This window comes from Carassius auratus, chromosome 37, assembly GCF_003368295.1.
Source record: "Carassius auratus strain Wakin chromosome 37, ASM336829v1, whole genome shotgun sequence".
Classification (NCBI taxonomy): domain Eukaryota; kingdom Metazoa; phylum Chordata; class Actinopteri; order Cypriniformes; family Cyprinidae; genus Carassius; species Carassius auratus.
This window is the reverse complement of record NC_039279.1, coordinates 7,036,990-7,045,960: the sequence shown is the minus strand read 5'-3', so window position 1 is coordinate 7,045,960 and position 8,971 is coordinate 7,036,990.

Genomic DNA, 8,971 nt, shown 5'->3' with positions numbered 1-8,971 from the left:
TTTGGGTGAGTAGTCCTAAATACGCTCTTTTAATGCCTTTTATAAAATGTATTCTGTCTTCTTTATTAATCAGATTAGTGCCATATGTTTAATCGCTGTATTATATCGGTCATCCGCGGCTGTCTTTGAGTTTCATTGCGTTTAAATAAATTAACACAGCTGCTAATTAGTGTGATTAAACTCTATCTGTCACGTGACGTGCCATAGACCTTCGAACAGTTTTATATTATTATTAATTTCAGGTTCAATTATGTAAGTTGTATTTGTAGTAAAATCATGGTAATCACGACACTTACAATAGTAATAAATGAAATGTGAAGTTAAAACACAGTAAACAGGTCATTAGTAACTATAACTGTAGTTTTACTGTGGTATATTAATAATCAATACAACAATACAATAATCACCAAACCAGCTATGTTTGTATCACTGTAATGTTAGTGTTTTTATGTGCTTTTATATGACAAATATCACAGTAATCATATGTTCGTTACCATGCTTTTAATACCTTTTAATGTAAATTAAAAAAAAACAAATGTAAATAAATAAATAATTAAAATGTTTATTTTTTAATCTTGCAGTTCATTCATATCAGTTTATATCTAAATATTATGCTCACATATCATTATTAACATTCTGTATATAATTCAATTTTATTTTCTCTCCCCTCTTTTATTATTTTTATTTTTATTTTTAGCTGAAAAGATGTAAAGGAAGCAGTCATCCCAGTGGTGTTTCTGGAGAGGTATTCCTTCAGAAATGGAGAAGACCGAAAGCTGCGGAGGCAGATATTTGCAGCAGTAAGTCTGTGATAGTTTGTCCCTTTTATCAAACATTCCTGCTGTTATAATTTGTACAGCATTTGTTGTTTCTTAAACTGTTGCACTGTCCAAATACCCACACTTGCCATCTTTGCACTTGACCACTTGATTACTTATTTGACGTCTTTCTTGTATTTGGCCTAGTGTTCAAGTGAGCATGATAACCACAAGTGTGTGTCGAACTTTTCATGACCTGATGACTGTGTTTCCCAATCCTGATCCTGGAGAACCCCAGCACTGCACGGTTTTGGGGTCTCTCTTATCTGACAAACACACTTTTGAGGTCTTGGAGTCTTCACTGATGAGCTGATGAGTTGAATCAGGTGTGTTTGATCAGGGAGACATCTCAAATGTGCAGTGTTGGGGTTCTCCAGGACCAGGATTGGGAGCCACTGCCTTATGGGACACTTATGTGTTTACAGAGATTTTTAATATCTAATTATCAATATTTCACATACTGTACATTGGACAACTTAAAAAGAAAAAAAGAAAGATAATTTACTTGACGCCAGCAGAGGGCGCCAATTATCTTTCTTTTTTTCTTTTTAAGTTGTCACCATAATAATAGCGTATGGAAGACAGAGCAGTGCAGCTGCTAATCAAACATATCACATGGAGAGGAGTGACCTGTGGTTTTCGAAAATGAAAAGACAGACATTAAACAGGCTACTCTAAAAATGGAATATCATCTTACTAACTGGATACTGCCTACTGTTTTGTAGTAACTGAAACAGGCTGCATTATATATATATATATATATATATAGAGAGAGAGAGAGAGAGAGAGAGAGAGAGAGAGAGAGAGAGCAAGCATCTTCACACATGAGTCATGACTTTTCACTGTCATGTGAGCCATTAACTGTAAAGAGTGTTTATTATATTTACATTCCCATCAGCTCACAGGATCCCAGTGTTGCCAGGATATGAGTGGATATAGTAAACAGGGATGTTGATGCCGCTTATAGCCTCCTAAGCAGGAAATGGAGATGAAAATAGTTAAAACAACACTTAATCACTAGCATTACTCTTACCTCACTAGATTTGTTTTCACCAGATCCGGACTAGAGTTATTTATAATATGATATACCTACCACGACCTTCAGATTGCACATTGTCAATGTTGTTGGGTGTTGAAGTTCATATAAATAAAAAGTTAAGCTGATGCAATGTAAAAATCCTTTCTCCTGTACCAGGTCAATGTCAAGAAATGACACCAAAATGTGTAAACACAGTGGTCCGTGGCTCTTTTATTTGTTTAATAAGCCACTGAGAATTTAAGCAGAATCTCTGTGCATTTATTGAGGGTAATCAAGAGCCATGTGGCTTTAAAGCCCTGTGCATCTCCACTGTACCTTTAAGTTACTATGGGCTCATCGGGGACCAGTAGTGAGCTTGAATTGATGCCAAGAACTACACTGCAGTTCTATATGCTGGGAAAATTCTTGCTCTTACTTTCTCAACAATATTTCTTTCCTTTATGTACCACTTATCTCCGATACAGGCTGATCGGTTTACATTCATATATTTGGCAGTTGTTTTTATCCAGAGCACTTGACGTTGCATTCAAGGTATACACTGTATATTTTTTCATGCTTACCCTGGAAATCAAGCCCATGGCTTGTTGCTAGCGTCATGCTCTATTGTTCGAACCACCGGAATGCATCAGGGTGTCACTCAAAATATGAGGAAGGCTTTTGTCACTTGGCATGTACTGACACACCTTCAGGAATGCTTTTCATATACCAGAGTGTTATTTTTGTAAATAGTACATGCAAGGTAGAAGTGTAATGTGCTTTTATTTGATTTGGCTTTGCTGCTTTTTTTTTTTGTTTTCTTAGCTTTTTTGTATTTGTTTAATTGTTAGTATTAGTAACTTAATTTTACATTTGTGTTTAGCTTTGCTCTTCTTTTGTCTCTCATGACCCATATGGCCTGTTTTATCTATTTACCCTTCAACGACAGGGCGACAGCTCGGCCAATGGAGGGCCTGATTCCTGACCGACGGCAGGAGAAGAGACTGGCAGGCTCATGTACCACTCACCCAATCTTCAAGCTGTGGCTTAAAGACAGACAAGTGTACACACACACACACACACACACACCACAGTCCATCAGCACTGATACTCAGAACATTCACATGCATAATATTCAGTAGATATCAACCATGCTGCTCACCACTCTCTCCCAGGAATGAGATGGGGAGTTTGCAGAGTGAATTTAGGCCTTGTCTAATGGGTGTATTTCTAAGCGGTGGAACCTGCCTTGTCCTGCGTGCCGTGGATGCCATGGGTGTTACTGAAGCAGCCACCAGAGGCCATATACATTCCCAAAGCCTCTGGCATTAAAGCAGAAACAGGACAAACATCCATGTTAATATTAATATAAAATATTCATGTTTATTTCTACTGCTTAGATGTTAATTTGGTGTGCAAGTGGATTTATTTTTTCCTGCTATATAGTTCCTTTTCAGCGTTTAGACTGTGTTGTAATTTAAGGAACTATTTCTATAAAAGGTTTTCAAAGCCTTATATAAAAAAACAGGGATATGCTCTGGCACGTAAACATTCGTTTTAACAAAATGAAACGCAACAGGATAGAAACCAAAAACCAAACAAGATAGAAAGAGATCAGTTTAGGCTTTGCTCAGTGAGGGATTGGGAGTTTAGTTATTACTAATTAAATCAAAATTCAGACAAAAATATGTGTATAGATACACATTTATAAAATATATCTAATCCTGTCATTTTTAAATATTTAGAAAACGAGGAATTAAATAAATATTGGAAACTTTCAAATAAATATTCATGTTTAGTAAATATTTAATTTTGGTAGTTTAGCTTGAAAAAAAAAAGGCAACATCCACTCAAACAAAAGTAGTGAAATTATTTACAATGAATTGATGTTTACGTATTAGTGCTAAAAAACTAATTTTACTTTCATCTTTACAGTTTATCTTTCCGATTTCTTATTCTGTATTTTAAGACATGACGGAAACCTGATGTATTGTAGGAATGCCCCATGTAAGATGTGTATTTTGCAGGTGGCTATAGCATAAACTTCGTATAATTTTGGTTTCCAGCTAAACTCTAAAGGCTTCTTTGTCATCATATCTCTGTTGAAAAAGTGTAAAAGTAGGCTACTGTCAGACAGTATATTGTAACCAGGCTGCACACTGTGTCCTCTTTTTCTTCCGGAAAGTTTTTCCATTAACCTTTCTATCTCAAATAAAAGCTGCATTCATTTTGGTTATTTTTAGGGCCAATATCCATCCTGAAACATCATTCCTCTGTAATTCTGCACAGGACAACAGAGGTTCGGAAAACCTGAGAACACTCTTGAAATGGCAACAGGAAACGAGGAGAAATGAAGCGAGCTCTGTGCCACAGGCTCTTTATAGATCCAAGAGTCCCATCAGCGGTACAGAATTGTCCATAAACCCAGCAATCTCTGCTCAAGTTTCCATCTACTAAATTCTAGTCCAGTTAAATAAGAGCCGGAATCTTTTTCCAGCAAGTACATTTATCTTGTGAAATGGTCGTAGCAAAATATCAAAACAGCATTTGCTGAGCATGCAAGAGTTGTTCACTGTACAAACTGTCAGATGCAAAAAATTTGCAGAAGTATATTCTTAAAATAATGTTTTTAAGATATGTGAACAGAAACTGTGCCATGCCATTGATTACCAAAGTCAATGCTTGTGATTCTTCCATCAGTTTGTATAAATAAAAGTAGCAATAATTTACATTGGAAATCAAGTCTATGAGGCGATGCATTCAAAAGCAGTGGTTTTACAAACATACTTTTTTAAAAAGTTTTAATTTTATTAATTCTTCTATACAAAGCTGAATATTAATGGAGGGCTCTAAAGTTTGTCTAAATCATCCCTTTAGAGATTAAAAGCTATAAAAAGTGTTATAACTGTTATACTGGAGCAGGTATCTACTACTAGGATGAATCAAAACTATACAGCATCATCATGCAGCATTGCTTTTATGTGTATAAGTGTATAACATGAGACAATCCATTAATAATAAACTAGTAAACTCTATAATGGAAAAGTTCACTGGCTGCGACTCACTTTATGATTCACTTATTTAAATAATACGATGCACAATATGAATCACTTAATTGTTTTTTATTTTATTTTTTTTGAATGTAGATGAAGTATAATGGAATGTTTTGGTACAATGTGTCACTTCATTAGTTTTGTCTTTGTTTGCAGATACCACTATAACTACTGTACTGAGATCAGTTAGACACTGTCAATGTCCATGACCTTCATGACCTTAGAAAAAGGTGTAGCTATGCTGAAGCTGAAATCAATGGAAAATGTTTTGCAGGAATCAGATTATGTGTATAAAATAGAATGACATTACAAAATTGTTTCCCTGTTTAAAGCAGCTAAGAGGATTGTAAGCTGGAAGTGATGGTGTGGCCTTCTCTCTCTCTCTCTCTCTCTCTCTCATTAGTGTGTGTGTGTGTGTGTGTGTGTGTGTGTGTGTGAGTGTTTGTGTGTGTGTGTGTGTGTGTGTGTGTGTGTGTGTGTTTAAGAAACAGAGAGCTAAGAGTGTGTAACTGGTCTGCAAATCAGGAAATTATATATTAAGGGGTAATATATCCTGAAAATATCTCATCCAGGGCAGTGTTTGTTTAAACTCTGATTGCTCTAAAGACGCAAATTAAACACAGAGGTCATTGTATTTTCTTTAGAATGCTTTATGTGTTAAAATAGTTTGCTCATACCTGCCAGTTAACAGAGCTTGGGTAAAGGATGTTGGGACAGAAATAGTAAGAGTATGACTTGAGGATAGGGGTGATCATATAATGTTATCATAAAATGATTAAATCCAATTTTGCTGTATTGATTTAATATTTCAAACCATGTATGCTTTACAGTTTTCCCTGTTTCTCCAAAAGGTTCCTGTTTCCTCGTGTCTAAGAGAACCAGAGAGCAAGCTCTGCCCTGTCAAACTGAATCTGCTCAATTTCCTTCTGTCTGGGACAATAAGAATGTCTCCACTTAGATCCTGGATCACTGACAAACTAAGCATTGCTCTGCTTTGACAGAAAAGTGATAACAGGCCGGCTATGTCCCCTGCTGGTGCGTGACTGCTCAAGTTTGATGCACATCATTCAACTTGTCTCTTTATTTGGTTTTCTTTCAAAGGCCTCTTTCTTTTCCTCATTCCCGTTCTCTCTCTTTATTTTGTATTTTTTTTTATAACATGGCTGCTCATGTATTGGACAAAGCTGGACAGAAGACAAGCCTAAACAGAATTATTAATTTTGGTGTCCTGCATCTAATTTCAAGACAGTGGATATGCACATAGACAGAATTTCACCGTGATCGATGAAGGGTGATGGTATGATATCAGTGTTTGCGGCAGGAGGATGAGAAGGCAGTACAGTATGGACCTTTTTTTTTTTTTTTTTTTGCATTGTTGGTTGAAGCTGACTGAGTTTAGACGGGACTGGTGCTGTCTGTTGAACGGTGATCACTCTAGCATAGAGAAAGCAAGAAAGAGATTGTTTTTCAGTTGAGGATTGTTTCACTTTAATTCCTGTTATGTGGGTGGAATTCCTTCACTGAACTAGAAGTATAAACTGGCCAGTTCTGACACTGTGCTCTTCAGCGTTATCACGCTTCTCTGTCTCTCTGAGTAACGCGTGATGACAGAGTTCATTTGAGGTTTCGGAGATCTCACACCACTCTGATATATTCCACAGAGTTCATCTGGGCATGTCAGCCATGTGCAACGGCAAAAGATTTCCCTTCAGCTACACAGTTTACGATGACTGATAATTATTATTAATGTAATATATAATGCAACATTTTTTTTTTTTTTTCTGTGACAGAAACAGATATCTACTGAGCATATGGTAAAACTCATCCGTTCAGACTGTTGCCGTTCAGAGAAATCTGGTTTGTTACAATTGTCCCTAACTGCCATTGACTATCCTCATAAACACTCATCCTTCAGTCTTCAGACACCTCAGAGAAAGCGGTATCAGGCTGGGATGGAGAGACAATCCACTGTTTTCATGAACCAACCCTATCTTTCTAAATTCTGTCCTCCCTTCTGGCTGAAAGAGGAGCTCTGTTCTCTACCGGACAACATGGTGCAGATGCAATAGGAAAAGGACAGTCTTGTTAACAGCTGCTCGAGCAGAGACACATGGCATTTCAGACGCACAGACTGGGGGGGTGGACGGATGGATGAAAGGGTGAAGAGACTGGGAAAATATCACCCTGTATATAGAGACAGACTCAAATGTTTTGTCCCCTTACTGGACCACAGATATGGACATTCCTGTCCTTTAGTTTTTTTGGATTTGATTTTGACCATAACTGAAGAGCGTTAGAGGAGGGCTGGCTTAAATGGAGCGTGTTTCACACAGAATTGAATCTTTCCAGATAATTGTTGTCAGTTTTCTGACTGAGAGAATCTTATTTTGCCTGGAATCTTATTCTAACCTTCCGGCCTGTGGAGATAGATATGTGCTACAGAGCTCTTTACATTTATAGCTTGAGTTTTTTTCCATGTAGCATTTGAGACAAACAAATATTTTTAGTTGAATTGACTGAAATAAAATAAACTGAAAACAGTATATCATGTAGTGAGGTCCAAATGTCTGAGACCACTAAATGTTGGCATTTTGAAATCATATTTTCAGTACAAATTGTATATATTTTTTAATCCACTGAGGTCAAATTAGTGTCACAAATTTGCTGAAATTTAATTGAACTTTTTTGTTGTTGTTGTTTATTTTTTATTTTTTAATCTGTGGCTTGTTTCTGCTCATACTCATTTGCACTCTAATTTGACACGAACTGGCAGTCTGTGATATTGGTTTAATCTGGGCAGCCGTCCAGGCCAGCGTGCGGATGGATGAGCAAGCTGTAGCACCAGACCATGATTCATTGTGCCTGCTGATGCTGAAGTCAGCCAGTGAACACAGTTTGGCAGCACTCACCTCTGCTGTTGCACTGGTTTTGCTTCATGACTAAAATTGCACAATACAAAAATCTATTGTACTATTATTATCCAGTATACTGCTATTATCTAATTGCAGAACATACTGTTAGAAATTACCAAGCATAAATAGCAACAAGCAGCATCAGTGGCAGTAATAATGGGTGTTGTTAATACAAAGTGTAAATAAAGTGTAAAAAAATATGTTGTTTGTACTAAAGATAAAATATCTGAACAATCAGCAAGGCTTTAAATATTTGCACTCACTGCTATTTTTATTTTATTTCCCTTTTTTTTTTTTTTATTCGCACAAGTAACAAAACTGTCCTTAATATCAAACATAAAAGTTATTAATATTCCCATTAACTGCAAAGGTACAACAACATACATATATATATATTTTTTTTTTTTTTTTTTTTTTTTTTTTTTTTTAATTGTTATATTTCAAAAGTTGGGGGGCATTGAGACTTTGTTTTTTAAATATGTCTCTTATACATTCACAAAAGCTGGATTTATTTATAAAATAAATAAATAAAATAGTGAAACCGTTATATTGGGAAATATTATTACAACTTAAAAAATTATTTTCTATATTAATATCTAGAATTTATTTATTTATTTATTTATTTTTATGACATTTATTCCTGTCATGCCAAAGCTGTATTTTCAGCACCCATTATTACAGTCTTCAGTGTCAAATAAATGTTTCTTATTATTATCAATGTAGAAAAGTTTTTTTTTTTTTTTTTTTTTTGTGGAAATCACGTTTTCTGCTTTATTGTTATAAATTTTTGTAACAATATAAGAGGCTTTACTCTGCCTTTTTATGCTTTTCTTTTCTCTTTATTATGCTTTTCTATGATTATATTGTAAGTTTAACTGTAATGTATTAAAGAATTGGCATGTTTCCATGCATGTACAAAGTCGTCTTTGCCAGTTGATTTGCAGCTCATCAGAGACGTCTGTTGTTGTTTTTTGCAGACACCAGTCAGAGACCTAAAACTGAGTCTATAGGCCCATCAATGCCAGTTTTCAGCTATTTTAATTTCTATGCTTCCCAGTTGCCCCTTCCCACTTTCTCATGATTCATGCACAGACAATTTGGTGCTTTCCATGAATTTTGTATTGCAAAGCTCAGGCCCAAAAAAATGTGGCCAGAATTACTCACATTTACATA